Genomic DNA, 18,072 nt, shown 5'->3' on the forward strand with positions numbered 1-18,072 from the left:
TTGAGCTACTCTCAGTATTTCTGCATTTTCTGAGTACAACACCTTGGTTTCTTTTTCCCTGCATGTGCACGTTGGTGCCCTAGGTTTTGAATACTCATTCCCCATAGTCTTTGCCTGCTAACTTCTCATGCTTCAAAATTCAGGTCAGATGCCAACACCTTTGGGGAGCCTGCTTTTTTTCTCCTTCTGGGATAATTTAGACATTCAAAACAAACAAAACAGGCATCTCCTAATAATTACCTGCCAAGATTAACTCATCAGTATTGTCTTCCCCTATGTCCATACACGAGGATAAAGAACCTACAAGATGCTCTGTCCACAACAGGTAGCAGATCAGGCATAAATGCCCTGGAATAAATCCATGGTCAGTTTCCTTTTTTTTTTTTTTTTTTTTTTCACTGAGAACACTGGAATTGGAAGCAAAATGCATACAACTGCTATTTAAGGCCAAATTAAAGCACTCCACTATTTTAAGAGAACAGTGTTTTACCCTTTTACCTGTTATGTGACTGCATCCTGCCCTATCCTTCCTCTCTTCTCTCACATATGCAATTATGACTTCTAATGACACAACTCAAAAATTCTTTTCTCAGTGTGGGGCTGCAGTTACTATCGAAACAGGTGCGCCTTGCTTCACACAATCTCCATGAACAAAGGACACAAAAGACTCATTTGGACTAAAATGATTTCACAGATTCTGGACTTTGCTGTATCTTATTTATGAAAGAGTTTCCTCCTGCAGATGTGAACTGTGTAAATAGTCAGAACTGATAGATTCCTCCACAGATAAGTGCATTTCACACATAATCAAGAAAAATTATCATTTGAAATATGGGAATAAGAGTGCAGTCTTGATCCACTGTGAGAGTAGCCAAGCATCAAGCTCTATGAAGGATTGCATTTCCAAAGCCTGCAGTGAGAGGTTCTGACTATGGGGAAAAGTGAAAGAAGAAGGAAAGTTTGCTTACTAATCACACTGAGAGAAATTTCCATGGTAAATAAATAAAAAGCTTCCCTTTTTCTTATATACTATTCAATGACTTTCAACAAGAAACTTTAGTGAGTGCCTACTATGTGCCAGGCACTGTTCTAGGCACAACTATTACAGAAATAAGGGGGTGGGGGTGGAGTAGGGTCAAGAAAATCACAGTCCAGGGGAGGATACATAGACTTAAACAAACAATTAAACCAAGTGTGGTAGATGCTAGAATGATGGCAGGGCATAAAATTTGAAAGCATAAAGAAAAGTTTCCATTACTGGGTATAAATGCAAAGGAAAATAAGTTGTCCTACCGAAAATACACATGCACCCTTTGTTCACTGCAGCACTATTCACATTAGCAAAGGCCAGGAATCAATACAGGTGCCCATCAACTGTGGATTGCATAAAGATGTAATATGTATCCAGCATAGAATACTATGCAGCAATGAAAAAGAACAAAATCATGTCCTTTATAGCAAAATGGTTCCAGCTAGACCCATGATCCTAAGTGAACTGATGCAGGAATAGAAAACCAAATACCACATGTCCTCAGTCATGATTAGGAACTAAGCATAAAGTACACATGGACATAATGATGAGAATATATGCTGGGGAATACAAGAGTAGGGAGGGAGGAACTGGGCAAGGGCTGAAGAACTACTTACTGGGTACTATGCTCACTACCTGGGAGATGGATTCATTTGTACTCCAAACCTCAGCATCACACAATATTCCTTTAAACCTGCACATGTACCCCCTGAAGCTATAATAAAAGGTGGAAAAAAAAAATTGAGATGAAGTTAAAAAATAAAAGAAATGAAAAGAAAACATTCCTGAGACTTGAGTGACTGGGGCACAAGCCAGGAAAGGGAGGAAAGCATGCCACTTAATACATAAGGTGGCTTGCAAGGCATAATAAGTTGCTCAGTAAACCAGATTTGTCATCAGTAGCAGACTCCTATATGAGAGATGTAGGGACCTGGAGAGGGAATTGGAAATGATGCCCCCCATTGTCCAGAAGTCTCTCAAGGGGCATATCTTCCTAGCCAAGGAGCACACCATGTGTAAGATGCTATACTGATGACAGCTGCCACCACGGCACATTCTGAGGCTAGAGTGCAAAGCAGAATCCTTATGTGAAAATAGAAGTTCCTCTGGGGCTGGCCAGCCTGTGAGCTTCAGCCTTCAGTTCCTTCATGATTCCCTAAACCTGGCCAGCAGCTTTCACATGTCGCCTTGGGCATAACCTTCCAAAGGTACACCTACACACAAGCACTGACCGACCCTGGGACTCCTGAGAGTGTATTTCGCTCCTGAGCGGAGAGGAATAGCTCCTAAGTACGTGGAAACTTCTCCCAGTTTCACTCCTGCTTTCCTTCAGCATCAGCTCCCATTCTCTGCCATGCACTGTGCAGCCTGCCTGGATTCTCGCTGTACCTTGGGATTCACCCTGATTTCCTACGATGTTTTAACTTGCACATTTTATTCCCTATTCCTGTAATAGCCTTTCTTTCATTTTGCAACTGAGGAAAATCTACACATCTTTCAAAATTCAGATAACTTATCTGAGTCTTCCTTAATCAGAATGAGTCATTTCCTCCTCTGTGCATTTATAACTGCTAATATATCATTTTGGTACACTGTTTTATAATATTAGCTTCACAAATTGAATCCCAAACATTGCCAAAAGCTCCCTCTCCACCTGACACCCAATATGCTGTTTCTGTTCTTTATTCTTGCAAATAGCACCTCCACCTGTCCGATGCGGACATTGAACATCACCCTCTACCTGATTTTTAAGGGGTTATCAAACCTAATTAATTTTGCCTTCTAAATATCTCTTACGTTTATCTCTCTTTTTGCTTCATCACTACCCTAGGTCATTATTTCTTCCTTCTACTGTTGGTTTTGTTTTTCAACTAAGCTCTCCACCTCCAGGCTACAATTCCTCCTGGCTTTGGGGAGGCAGTATAGCAGGGGTAATTGCACGGACTCTCCTGCCTGATTACCTTGATTTGGATCTCAGTGTTGCTACTTAATGTGCATATAGCTTAGTAAAAGAAGAAATGCTAGTATTCGCCTCTTAGTTTGCTGAAAATGAAATGCAGTAACATATGTAATATGCCTAGAATAATACCAGGCACAGAATAAGGACTTTTTAAGGGTCAATAATTTTCATTATTCTTCCAGCACCTGTGCTACCTTGAGAATGATTTTCAAGTCTGCTTTCTGGCAAATCTGATAGCATCCTTCCCCTGGAAAAATGCTTCTGAGACTTCCTGTGGTCTCTGGAATTTAGTGAGGTTTGTACAACCCTCCATGATCTACTGTGGACTTCCCCAACCCTGTACCAGCCTTCTCCCTCCTACTTTCACAACACCCTGTGCTGCAGATGAGGAGTCACCAGCTCTTCCCTCACTGCCTACTCTTCAGCCTCTTTTTCTGGTAAGTTACCTCCCTAGAGGACATTCACCCTCCATCCATTTGACTGATTCTAGTTTATTCTTCACAATCTGTTCCTAAGTCCAATTCACTATCTGAGGAGCCCAGGAAAACAAACAAACAAACAAACAAACAAAAATAGGTTTCAAACATGCTAACAAATACATTTGAATTTAAAATTGTATATAATATTATTTGTAGGTTATAAGACAGGATGGTTATTGGGGCTTTTCTTTTTTTCCCATTGTTGGTATCATCCTGTCCAAGTTTCTTCTTAACTGACCACCAAATAGCTCTATGACTTATGCTTTCTCCAATTAAAAATCTTTCGGTTTTCAGTATTTAGAATAATATCTTTGTTGAATGATATTTCAACAAAGGATTATTTTGGGAAATAAGATTATTTCATTTTAAGATCATTCAAAATTTATAAGAATGTTACAAATTCAATCAATTTGGAATAAATAGGGATTAAAGAAATTTGGGGCTGTGACGCTTTTAATGATTAACATTAATTCAACATATTAACATCCCTTCTCTCCTGCCCCTGAGAACACACAAAAATGAGAGAGATTAAAAAACAAAAAAAAAAAAAAACAAAACAAAACCTCTGTCCTTAAATTGCCAAGGCTGATAAGGAGATGGCACATTAAGCCACAGCCTGAAGGGACTGATGAATGTTTCAATAGTACACAGCCTGATATGGGAACAGGGGGTGGGAAGGCATTAACTCTGCATACAGGTGAAGGTGAAACCCAGGTAGATCAGGAAAGAATAAGCAAGATTTCCTTGTGCATCAGTTGAAGGAAGTGCTCCAGGACAGCACAGGTATGAGGCATAGAGAGCCATAGTCCACAGCACAAGAGGCTGGGAATTCTTGGAGGCAAGAACAGACATAGGGGAGCAACAGGAAGTAATTCTGGAGAATGTGTGGAAACCAGAGAGTGAAGGGTCATGCATGCCATGTTAAAAAATCTATGCAGCCAACAGACACATGAAAAAATGCTCATCATCACTGGCCATCAGAGAAATGCAAATCAAAACCACAATGAAATACTATCTCACACCAGTTAGAACGGCGATCATTAAACAGTCAGGAAACAACAACAGGTACTGGAGAGGATGTGGAGAAATAGGAACACTTTCACACTGTTGATGGGACTGTAGACTAGTTCAATCATTGTGGAAGACAGTGTGGCGATTCCTCAAGGATCTAGAACTAGAAATATCATTTGCGCCAGCCATCCCATTACTGGTGTATACCCAAAGGATTATAAATCAGGCTGCTATAAAGACACATGCACACGTATGTTTATTGCAGCACTATTCACAATAGCAAAGACTTGGAAACAACCCAAATGTCCATCAATGACAGACTGGATTAAGAAAATGTGGCACATATACACTGTGGAATACTATGCAGCCATAAAAAAGGATGAGTTCATGTCCTTTGTAGGGACATGGATGCAGCTGGAAACCATCATTCTCAGCAAATTATTGCAACACAGAAAACCAAACACCGCATGTTCTCACTCATAGGTGGGAATTTAACAATGGGATCACTTGGACACAGGAAGGGGAACGTCACACACTGGGGCCTGTTGTGGGGTTGGGGAGGGGGAGGGGTAGCATTAGGAGATATACCTAATGTAGATGACGAGTTAATGGATGCAGCACACCAACATGGCACATGTATACATATGTAACAAACCTGCATGTTGTGTACATGTACCCTAAACATAAAGTATATTAAAAAAAAATCTAAACATTATCCTGTAGTTAAAGGTATTCCACTGAAAGGTTTAAAAACATGTAACATGGCCATATTTATGTTTTCAAAAGAACAATTTGATGCTGATGGGTTTAAGTGCCAGAAATGTCATCGTCTCAAGGCAAGGAGACCAATCCACAGGTTACTGTATTAGTCCAGGCAAGAAGGGAGTTGGTGAGGCAACCACATAGCAGAATGCACTTAATAGGGTCAAGTCATTTCACGGAGAGACTCCAGTCTTTGAAGAATGGTGTGCGACCCCATCTATAGGTCTAAAATAAAGAGTAATATGACTTTTGATGTGTATTTCAAGAATATCCTATTTATTTCTAGCATGTTCTAAGTATTTCTATAATTAACTATTTCTGTAGCATCATAGTTCTGAAATTAGATTATAATATTTGACATCCTTACTGTTCAGCTCTAATGTTGTATTTAAGTATAGGACTCAGGTTTTTGCATTAACCGCAGACAAACATAGATCCCTGGCACAAATGGACAGTCACAACTTCTCAGATTCTATAATGGAAGATGAATTCTAGAGAGGCAGCTGCTTTGGCATTCTTATGTATTAGTAGTAGAAGCAAAGTAGTAGAATGAAAAGGGAAGGACTTTAAGAGCCTTTCTTGCGTGGAACAGACCCCGGAGGAGTTACAAATAGTACATTGGAACTTGTACATGAGTATAAACTTACTAGTAGGTTCTTTGAATTTGTTAAGTCAAATTGGCTCTTAATTGACAGCACTGCCATGTTAAATGGAGACATTTTCAGGTGGAGGCTTGATGGTAGTGGAGTATATATACCCTGCTCTGGCTCACGTAGACTTATCTGGTCTCTCCAACAGAACACCTTCGGGATTAACTCTTCTCCTTAACCCTCTGAAGCATGTAAACAATGCCCTAAGTGCACTGAGGTCAGACCACCTGTGCTGAACAAAAAACACTTCTTAAAACTAATCAGCTAAGTAATCCATCAATTTTCCTTAATTTTCTCAAACCTGGGCCCTATCTCTTCTTTTTCTATGTGCTCTGCCACTAATCTTGGGTAACATTGCTTAAATAAGCAAGCTGTCTTCCGTGTTTAACTATCTCAGCATAATAGTCCTTTTTTAAAAAATTAAGTAGTAGTTTAATTTTGACTTGGACAATGTAATATCTTAGGCTATCTATTTAACCTGTGTATCTCAAGTCTATTTACCCTGTATAATGGGTGATATTTTTGTTGTCTTCACAGTTAGGTATGAAATATTTGTTATATATGTATTTTAAAACTTTCACAGAAGTCAAATTATTTACACCTAAAAATTAAGAAGGACTCAGTATTTGAAACCGCATTTAGCTTAGTATATGTAGTTACTTTGCAGCTATAATAAACTTAATATAGGAAGGCAGAACTTGGTCACTGTATGTATTCATCCATTCCCACATTGCTATAAAGAAATATCTGAGATTGAGTAATTTATAAAGAAAAGAGGTTTATTTGGCTCACAGTTCTGCAGCTCTACAGGAAGCATGATAGCATCTGCTTCTGGGGAGGCCTCAGGGGGCTTTTACCAGTGGCGGAAGGCGTGGCGGGAGCAGGCTTCTTCCATGGCAGGAGCAGGACCAAGACAACCTGGCCGGAGGTGCCACACACTTTTCAACAACCAGATCTCACGAGAACTCACCATCGAGAGGACAGCATCAAGGGGGATGGTGTTAAACCATAAGAAATGCTCCCCATGATCGAATCACCTCCCACCAGGCCCAACTTCCAACACTGGGGATTACAACTGACCATGAGATTGAGGTGGGGACACAGATCCAAACCATATCGCTGTATATAAATATGCATTTTAAACAACTAGGATAACAGTTTTTAGGACATGTAGTGTCGTCTATTTATATTTTAAAAAGCATGTTTAATAACCAAAGCTTATTTTATGTCTGAGACTAGCCAGCAGTGACACTTGAAGTACGCAGGAAAAGAGTCTTCATCATTTTTGAGCTTTGGGGCCTAAAGTTTTACCCTAAAATTTGCATCTGCTTAAGCTGTCCTTTGCACATCTTCCTTGGAGGAGTATCTGCTAGGTACAGAGGATTCTGGCACCAGAACATGCTCCTTTACAAAGAGTGCAAGCACTGGATTCCCTTGGGCTAAGGGAGGAGGATTGGAGCTCTAGAGGAGGAAAAAGTGAGGCAGAAGGGAAGCTTGCAAGGAAATCATGAAAAATCTACATTTGTAGAGACACCCTAATTAAATCTTTCCTTCAGTATTATCTGTGAGAAGAAATATGTTTTTTCCACCAGGGCCTCTCTCACATTTAGAAGACAAACTAACAAGCTCCTTTAGCTAAATATTTATCTGACAGAAACTGAGAGTTCGAAAGACTAGTTCAAAAGAAACTATCACAGTGGAAGAGAGTGAGCTTAGAATTTGATCGTAAGTCCCTGATCACCCCATGATCCAGCAGGTGGGGCCCAGGAAGATTAGATCAGTTGAGAAAAATAAATAGGTAGAATTTGTAGAATTTATAGAAAAATAAATATGTAAAAAATATGTAGAGTTTCATTGCACAGCTGAGTTATGTGAATAAATTTATAATCCTGTTATACCCGTATTAAGCCTCCCCCCCCAGCCTGGGCAACACAGGGAGACCCTGTCTCTAAAAAAAAAAATAAAAACAAAAACAGAAAGGAAAAAAGAAATTAGCCAAATGTGGTAGTGCACATCTCTAGTCCCAGTTACTTGCGGGCTGAGGTGGGGGGATCCCTAGAGCTGGGGAGGTAGAGGCTGTAGTGAGTTGTGATTGCACTACTGCACTGTAGCACAGGTGAAAAAGCAAGACCTTTTCTCAAAAAGTAATTAAAAAAATGATAAAATAAATCCCCTCCCCTAAACACCTACCTCTTGCTAATGAATCCAAGCCAGGCACACAGCATTGGGATACATCTGCTAACACAGGCCTGGGCCCTCATGCCACCTGGGTGAATTATGGGGCATCTGTCTGCTTAGCCAATTCAGAAAATGAACTATAGTATCATTTTTCCTGTCTCCCAGCTTCTGTGTAATCTGATTTCCCTTCCACACTTGCTCACCCACATCACTGAAGACCTGCCCTGAACTGCACCACTTAACCCCTGCCTGCTTCCTAAGGGTGCCATCTCCCTAAGGACTGGCCTTGCTCGTCATGTTCACAGATGATGTCTAAGAGATTTGGTTTCACCAGGTATCGAAGAGGCTGCTCTATTTAACAAAATATTGCTGCCTTCTGGGAAACCTCCACCATACTTGTGGCAGCCCAGAGAAGACAAACAGTAGCTCTTAGCTCTGCTTCTTGAATGCTCTAAATAGGCTTATTGACTTCCTGGGGCCAAAATGAGCTTGACTTTAAACATCAGGTACAGTTTATTTTGTACTATGTCAAATCTGGGGTGCATAATCTCATTTAAACTTCATGAAACTCTACGACCTAAATACTTACATGTCCCCATTATAAAGATGAGAAAATTGAGCTTTAGAGAGTGTTATGGGCTGTCTGTTTGTGTCACCCACCCTAAAATTCATCTGTAGAAGCCTTAAACGCCAATGTGATGGTATTTGAAGGTGGGGGCCTTTGGAAGGTAATTAGGCTTAGATGACATCATAGGGATGGAGTCACCATAGTGAGATTAGTGTTCTTACAAGAAGAGAAAGACTAGAGCTCACTTTCTCTCCCATGTGAGGACATAAGAAGACTGCCAACTTCAAACCAGCAAGATAGTCCTCACCAAAACCAGGCCATACCGGCACCCTGATCTCAGACTTCCCAGCCTTCAAAGAAATAAATATTTGTTGTCGAAGCCACCCAGCCTGTAGTATTCTGTTACAGCAACCCTAGAAGACTTAAGACAGAGAGGCTAAGTAATTTGCTCATGGTTATTCTACTGGTAAGTGATAGTGAACCTAAAAGTTAAAGCGGTTGTCTGATACCAAACCTGAATCTATAACCATGATCCTTACCTGCCTTTCCTGTGGCCCAGTGGTTTCCAGTGACATTGGGCTGTCAGTCTGAGAAGTATCCTATAATACTGGCTTTACATTGGCCCCAACTGATCCTTGGACGCTGCAGGCACGGCAAATATTTTCCTGGAAGGAAGAGAATAAACCAATAATGACTCTTGCTTTGTGGAGCTCCGCAATAACTATAGCCGTCCTGTGTTTTACTTGCTCAGATGGGCAGAAATGGACAGATTTGCCCCATAGGGGTAAATATTCCCTAGGTGGAAATTATTATGATGACTACTTTGCAACCCTTGAGAAAATTTGCACCAGAAACTTGGCATTCAATCAAATATCCATTTGCTTCCTGTCTGACTCCCTCACTAGCATGAGATCTCCATGAACACAGAGATTTTGTTTTGTTCACTGCTGTGTCCCAGGCACTGAGAGCAGTGCTTTCCACCGAGTGGCTGGCTACTTGATCCATGCTCTTGAAAAGTGAATCCCTGTCTTTCCTAAGAGACAGGAAACGTGATTCAAATCCCTTGAGTTAAAATGTTAGAAAGAGACCTTCAGCCACTTAAAGTTACAACACACAGGATAGTGTGGGTGATTGGCACAAGGGTGAGTCTGAGCTGAATGTGGGTTAGAGTCCAGGACCATCCAGACATAGAGTCAAGACAAGGGACAGGGGAGAGGCAGCCACAGCATGGAGCAGAACCGGGGTGGAGAGTCAGAGCCAGGCTGCAGGGTGAGGGGAGGAGCAGAACTGACGTCTCAGAAAGCCCCGATAGTACCACATTCTGAGTCACTGCAGGGAAGGAAAAGTTCAAGAATTCCCTCTAGATTTCACCTCATTCCCTGGAAAAGAGATTATCAGAGAATTCAGTAATCAAATATGATAATATGTATTGGATATGTAGTGTGTGCATGGCTCCGATCTGAGCACTTACATGGATTGGTTTGTTTAATCCTCACACCAACTGATGTAGCCAGAGGCTGAGCCATCAAAGTTACCCAGGAAGCCACAGAGTCTGGATTTGAACCCCAGCAGACTGGCTCCAGGACTGCAGCTCTTCATGAATGTGGAGGTCTCAGGGTAATGGCATCTATCCAGAGTCCTACTACAGAGTGCCTACATCAGACAAAATATTCTTGGCAATTTAGACCAATGATGTCACAACATCAGCTGATGGTTGAAAAAATAAGGGTTTTGTATGCACAACAAAAATAAAGTTTTCCTAAAGTTCTGAAAGTCTCAGAGTCACGACGGCTCTGGTAGGGTTTCTTCCCTTTTTGGAATATCACGCACAATGGAAATTGCATAGGGAGCTTGGGACACCTGTCTCTGTCAGGAGCTTGACTTCGCTGAGCACATAAGAACCCACTCATCATGTGACAGGCACCACAGGAGGCACAGGGAATGCCCAGGTGACTAAGACACAGCCCTGCCCTCAAGGCGCTCTTGGGGCAGCCCTGCATTTGCCCCCCTCATACAAATGACCAGGGCAATGGAAAAATGGAAAATATGCACTTGCACAAAGATGTCACCTTATTGCTGCGGGGCTCCTTGAACACCAAACTTTTCTAGTTTGAAAAGTTAAATCAGAAACAAAAGAGTCTTTGCTGGGGTGGCTTATGCCTGTAATCCCAACACTTTGGGAGTCCAGGGTGGGAAGATCACTTAAGCCCAGGAGTTTGAGACCAGCCTGGGCAACAGAGTGAGACTTTGACTCTACAAAAAGAAATAAAAATTAGTCTTGCATGGTGGTGCATACCTGTAGCCTCAGCAACTTTGGAGGCTGAGGTGGGAGGATTGCTTGAGTCCGGGAGGTCAAGGCTGCACTGAGCTGTGATTGCATCACTGCACTCCAGCCTGGGCAACAGAGCAAGACCCTGTCTCAGAAACAACCAAAAAATCTTTACTGAAATCTACCTGAAGGGATTTCTTCTACCTTAAATATATGAGACCACACACACACACACACACACACACACACACACACAAACACACACACCTGACATGCACAAAAGCCACCTTGCCTACTACGCCTTTTAGCCTGAGAAAATGATCATAACTGAGTAGACTTAGAAATAAGATTGCCTAGTAACAACTACAAATAAAACTTCTCTTTTCATAGAAAACACAAAATTAAACCTTAAAGCCCAGTAATATATAATTAAAATGAAAACCTTTTAGAACCACTGTTTTTCCTAGGAGGCACTGCTCGGAATCCCCTGCCAGCTGGCTGGGTGTGTGTGTGAAAGATCGTAGTATTTCAGGAGTTGCCTTGCACGAGACATTTTTCTCAGCATTGCTCGTGGCTCATGGCCACGCTGCCCAGGCACCTGCAGGATCAGTCAGTTTGCACAAGCAGCTTCCTAAGTGAATGACGTACCTCCCCTTTCTGTTGTTCCCAAAGACCAACATCTGTCAGAGATCAGCATATGCATCCGCGTATTAAAGTGCTCACTGTTCTAAGGCCCTGCACTTAATTTTCCCTTGGGTAAACAGAGCCAATAATGGATAAATACTGAAGGATCAAATATCCTTAAACTATCGGAGAAAGCTGTGAGTGCAGACTTTAATCCACATCTGAAGTGAGAAAAAAGAGAAAGCAAAACGCTATGACAGAGGCTCTCCAAATCATGAGGGAGGAACACAGGATGGAGTTCATGCCACTGGCTGTGTAACATCTTGGGAAGCATCTCCATGAATGGCCATGGGAAGGGCAGTTAGGACTCTACAAGTAAGTGCGTTTAAATGTTGAATACATTGCGATCCAAACAAATGATCTTTGCACTTTTCAGAAATGAATAGCAGAAGGTCTTGCCTCCTCCTAAGCACAGTCAACCTGACACTCTCTGTAACCATACACTGAAAGATTTTTACAAACGTCCTACTAATTGCATTTTGAGGCAAGTCCCACTAGGAAGATGAATTTTGGACAGGCTGACAGTGTTGGCCTTTGCGGACATGGTTGGTCTTCTAATGGCTGAGCCAGCCCCTAGGGGAAAACACACAGCTTGAGTTTATCTTTTAAGTATAAACTTCTGAGGATGAACCTTCCAGCCTCTCTGGAATTCTTGTCTAATACAGGAACATGATGTATCTTATACATTTCTACACACTCTTTCTTTTAAAAGAATCATTTCAACATTTAAGATAATTTTGCCTGAAAAGATTATCCTATCCAAACTTTATCTCTTTACCATATGCAGTCACACAATTATTTTCTGATTTGCTTTAAGAAATAGAAACATTCAGCCTTTCAGATCAGAAATTTCTTTCTTGTAACGTAAAATAGAGATGCTTCCTTATTACTTAAAAAGAATATATAAATCAATCTCACCAAGGACTGATATTCATCATAAACTTGTGTCTGTCTAACCTAAGCCATCCAGGTCTACTTCTGAATTATACTTATTTGGAAACCTCAAAACAAGTTTAAATATACAGCTGATGGCTCTGGTCATAAATTGCTACTAGTAAAGCAGAAGGAGAAGCTCCAAGTGAGATGTTCCTGGGAAAAGCAGGCTGGCATTATCCACAGAAGAGCCACAAACGTGTCTACACTGAATTGTTGTCCACCTCTAAAATTGCTGCTATATCCAGGCAGCTGCCATTAGCCCTTTCCTGTAGGAGGTGGGGTGTCTGCTTCCATTCAGCCTTGTCTGTAAAACACCCGGATAACCTGCAGAACGGACAAAGCAAAATATCACCTAAACACGAGTAAGAGAAGCAGGACAGCCCATCCAACTCAAAGGCAATGAAAAGATTTGGTGTAATCCGAAGAAAAATTTGGTCTAATGCAGGAACTTGGGTTCCCTGTTATCTCTTTTGTAAGAGTGAGCTGTTAGTAAAATGCTGAAAGCAAGTTGGTGGGTGCAGCACACCAACATGGCATAAGTATACATATGTAACAAACCTGCATGTTATGCACATGTACCCTAGAACTTAAAGTATAATAATAAAAAAAAAAAATGCTGAAAGCAAACAAAAAATGTAGACAGCAGCTCCAAAGAACTATATCACATCTATTTTTCAATGGATTAAAGAACGGTTAAGCCTTGAGAAGTCAATGAATACATCACAACACATAGAACCTATAAATAATATATGAGTTGAATACATAACCAACTGTGTTAAAGCTCCGTTAGTAAAAAGACGAATAACCAAGAAGGCAGAGACAGCAAAAAAGTAAATAAAATTGCTGTCACTAGTGAGAGCTCTTCATTCTTATTGCTTATGTTTTTGCAATAGTCCCTTCCATTTATGTAGTGAAGACAAACTAACAGACAAGCATGTGAGTTTGAGGCAATGGTTGTATGACTTCGTCATTTTGAAGACCATTTGACAACATTTCTCCTTTTCTAATTGCATGACTTTAAGTACTTGTTAATTTCTTTTCTGGAAAATTTATTTGTGTTTCCACATTCCTCAGAACAGGAGACCTTTAAGACTAGTCTTGCATGTGCACATATCACATGTGATATTTTCTCATATGATAGGCACAATTAATCTGCAAGTTGAGTATTATCATTCTTTTAAAATAAGCAAAGTAAAGGCTTTTTGAGGCTAGAAGAAGTGCTTGTAGACAGTGTATAAAGTGTTAGACTTCTAACCCAGATGTATCTGAACCCCAAGTCTAGTGTAATACATTCTGCTGTCCCCATCTTAAAAAAGCAGATAGAAAAGCAGATTACTGCCTTTTAACACCAACAGCTTCTTTTAATTTTTTATTTCTTTTCATCGGACCCAAGTTTTGTAGAATTTTGACCAGCAAACAAATGATTAAAATTAAGTCAAAAGAAATTATCTATTTGCTTTCACAGAAAACATTTATTAAAATAAGAGCATATGACCAACATGAGATAATACTGAGCCAATATCATTCCATTAAAAGGGTTTTCAGAAATGTATTCTTAGTAGTCTATTCGAGGACCAGAATAATAGTGTTTAAATGTTTAATCTGTACGATTAGGCTTTTTGGAATATTAACAAGAGCCATCCGGTGGGCCTCTTGAACTCCAGGGATCAGTGGTCTCTAACCTGCCATCAGAAGACACTAGATTCTGTGTTTTTAAATAACAGAAGCAGGTGATGTGATTGTGCTTTTCGTGAGAAAGCATTACCTTGAGGCAGAAATCCTTTCATATACCAAGCTAAATCCCTCCTGCTCCAGTGTAAACCCATTTCCTCTTCTGGCCTCTGGAGAAAAGGGAACAGCTGCTGGGTGTCTTTTAACTCTTCCTCTGGGGCCCAGGGGGCTGGGCCACTTTACTGTCAGTGCACCACATTGTAAGCCATGTTGGACAGATTCCTAATGAATGTTAGGTTTGTTATCCCCACTCTCATTTCCCAACATATTTTCCAGGTCCTCTTTTTGTTGTGCAAGTAGGGATTTAGATTCTGGACATAAAAGCTTCAGACTCGGGAAGTATCTCACAGGACTGCTTGTATTCTTCATGTAGCACCAGGCTGAAGGAGAATGAAAATCTGATACCATGATAGCTGAAACTAATATCTGTTGCTGCTATTCCAATTGCATTTAGTACTTCTGGAAATTCTTGCCTCGGATCACAGTCATATTACCAGCTGGGGTCAAAATACCATATGAGGGATTCATATTTCTGTCTAATTCATTATACTGATGGCTTTTATGAAGCATCTGGAACTGGAAGTACTGGAAGGATTCACAGGGAATCCATTTGAAGCCATGACAAAACTGTTTTCCATTGATCAGTCAAATCCTGCCCAATCAGGAAATGACATTTTCAGTTCTCATCAAGTCCATTTTTAATATCCTGTTAACAAACAAAAATACAGATACAAAAATAATATTTAAGCCTACACTTAGAGAATCCTAGGGAAAATTCCAGGAAAGAATTTGATGCATCTCCTTCTATCCCACACAAAGCAAAATCCATGTTTGTCAGACAAAATCTTTTTCTCTTATTGTGTTGCTTTGGATCTTCATGTCTGAAACATCAAATAACCCTTGTAACAATATTTAAAATAAATCCTAATCTTTCATGCAGCTACTTAATGGAACCAACTTTCCAACTATTTGCTATCTCACTAAGAAATACAAAACAAGTATTCTAAAATGTATTGGTTCCAATTTGTAGAAAAAAAGAAATCACACAGAGGTCAGGTCACAGGCATTATTTTCTGTCAGCCCAGGTTATCATCAAGTCGAGATTCCAGGAAGAAGTGTATGCATCCAAGGACAACTACTACCTTAGGTGGTTCCTGAGAAAACCCAAATGTGTATTACAGAGCTGTCCTTCCTCCATAACCTTTAATTTTTTATAACAATTTTCAAATCTTTTTATTTCCCTTTGGCTTCTGAGCCACCACAAATAACTTTCTAAAGTCATTCTCTTTAAACTATTAGAACAAATACTGACTGGAAGAGTTCAAATACTGACTAGAAAAGTTCTGAAAAAAAGACATTAAAAATTGGCCTTCTACTGAGACAAAAAAAAAAAAAAAAAAGGGCCTCCCTTAAGGAACATAAGGCACCATGATTCCAGATGAAATCTACGAATCCTCACTTGACTGGCTTTTCTAAACCATGTATACAATCTCTACAGACATTTTAAGGGGCAAGTTCCAGGTCAATTTATAGCTCTAATTCCATCTAATCTTAAAAATAAAGTTTGTATCATGAATGTTTTTGTCAGAGGCATTTGAACCAGAGCAGCTCCATCTTGAATAGGAACTGGGTAAAATAAGGCTGAGACGTACTGGGCTGCATTCCCAGACAGTTAAGCATTCTAAGTCACAGGATGAGAGAGGAGGTTGGCACAAGATACAGGGCCATAAAGATCTTGCTGATAAAACAGGTTGTAGTAAAGAAGCCGACTAAAACCCACCAAAACCAAGATGGCCACGAGAGTGACCTCTGGTCATCCTCACTGCTACACTCCCACCAGAGCCACAACAGTTTACAAATGCCAGGGCAATGACAGGAAGTTACCCTATATAGTCTAGAAAGAGGAGGCATAAATAATCCACTCCTTGTTTAGCATATCATCAAGAAATAATCATAAAAACGGGCAACCAGCAGCCCTCAATGCTGCTCTGTCTATGGAGTAGCCACTCTCTTATTCCTCTATTTTATTAATAAAGTTGCTTTCACTTTACGGACTCGCCCTGAATTCTTTCTTGCAGGAGATCCAAGAACCCTCCCTGGGGGTCTGGATCGGGATCCCTTTTCTGTAACATTTTTATTGAAAACTAACAACTTCATTTCCGCTACCAACTAAAGTAAAAGAAGGATAACTACATTGGTGCATATATGCATACATAATTTTATAACACTAAGTAATTGTTGATAAACATAAATACAATCACCTAATTCACCCTCCCTCCACAGCTAAATTCATCCTGGGCTTACTTATACTGTTCTTCACAAAAGCTAAATATGATAACGTACAAGGCACTTGCACAACCTGTATCTCATCTCTCAATATTGATATTGCTTGTGCCTCTGATATACTGAACTGTTTTCAGCTTCTGAAAATGTTGTATTTTCTAAAACCTCTGTGCCCCTACACATGCCATGCCTTTTGTATAGAATTCCCCTCCCTCTCCTCTTCTCTTCCATGTGAATATCCCTCTTCCACCAAAGTTTACACCCCCAATACATGCCTGACTTTTGCTGAGTAGTCTATTCTCTCTGTCCCTCCTTTGATCAAGACTGAATTAAATTATCCTCCTTTGTCTTCCCACAACTTCTTGTGTCATCATTATTTTCCATCATTCCTACTGGAGGAACAATACCATGAGATTAACAACTGGCTGGTTACCAACTGGCAGCCAGAAGAGTGGGTGGGGCAGCTCCTGAGAGGCACCTGTTGCCTTTGCTGAGCAGCTTGTGCAATGGCTTCCAGCACCGGGAGTGCTAGCTTGTACTAGAAGACGGTGGGTCTCCCCAGGGTGGGCCCCCTCATCATAAGCTCTGTGGCTCAGGAGGTTGTGCAGAGTCAACATCCTCAGAGCCAACCATTTAGATTTCCTGTCCCTGAGCCTGGCAAATGGCAAGCACCTCCAGTTCTAGCTACTGAGAAAACTGAGGCAGGAGGGTCACTTGAACCCAGGAGTTCAAATTCAGCATGGGCAACACAGCAAGACCCCATCTCTTAATAAAGAAACAAACAAATAAAATAAATTAACAGATGTCTTGTCCCCAACCCGAGCTTCAGGATCTCAGGTTTTCTTAACCAGTGCTCTGACCTTAACCTGGCAGACATGCCTTGGCCGAGCATTCAGACATCTCTGGCACTCCATGACTCTATTGGATCATCAGTCTACTGCCTAACTACCTCTGCACTTTCAGCACAAGAGAGAAGGACCTCTTTGTCACCCTGTAACTGCTTGTTAATGACCCTCTTTCCAGTTATCCTTCTGTGGGGGACTTATACAACTTAGCAATAACTAGCCAGCTCTGTAGACTTTGTAGGTGTTCTTCCAAATGCTCAAATCATCACATCTGTAATCATTGTACTTCATCTGGACATTTCTCTAGGTCACCACCTGAGAAATTAAACTCCAGTGACTCCCTGTATCTTCCATGGCACTCATGATGGTATTCTCTTCACCTGCCTGGTGATGACAGATCCAGTTCCAAATCTCCATGTTACTCAGGTTTTCTTGGACCACTCTCAGAATTACTTGTATTAAAAAACCTTTGAGAAGCAGATGCTAGAATGAGGTTAGATGTGCAACAGATTTATTAGACGAAATATCCGGAAGGGAAAGAGAGGAGGTGGGACAGCCTTTGGATCCGGATTCAGGTATAACCCCTGTAAAGGAGAGTGAAGGAAAGAGGGTTGCACAGGAAGAGCCACAGACTGGAATGCATTTCTAAAAGTTTTAGCTCAGCTAGTGGGGAGTCCTTGAGCAAA

At 40.8% G+C, this 18,072-nt stretch overlaps 1 long non-coding RNA gene across 2 annotated transcripts in view; it reads right to left on the minus strand.

The window, feature by feature from the left end:
- LOC108530074 (uncharacterized) overlaps positions 1 to 18,072 on the minus strand; it is a 217,294-nt gene that overhangs the window by 92,588 nt on the left and 106,634 nt on the right. Inside the window, exons 2-3 of one of the 2 annotated variants that reach the window (XR_001885749.1) lie at positions 9,178 to 9,303; positions 6,685 to 6,810 (exon numbers count right to left, since the gene is read on the minus strand). This is a non-coding gene — a long non-coding RNA (uncharacterized LOC108530074). Of the gene's footprint in view, positions 1 to 6,684; positions 6,811 to 9,177; positions 9,304 to 18,072 lie in introns of those variants that run through there. The other variant, XR_001885748.1, reaches the window with a different exon arrangement.

The sequence above is a fragment of the Rhinopithecus bieti genome, unplaced genomic scaffold (genome assembly GCF_001698545.2).
Source record: "Rhinopithecus bieti isolate Rb0 unplaced genomic scaffold, ASM169854v2 scaffold_6536, whole genome shotgun sequence".
NCBI classification, from domain to species: domain Eukaryota; kingdom Metazoa; phylum Chordata; class Mammalia; order Primates; family Cercopithecidae; genus Rhinopithecus; species Rhinopithecus bieti.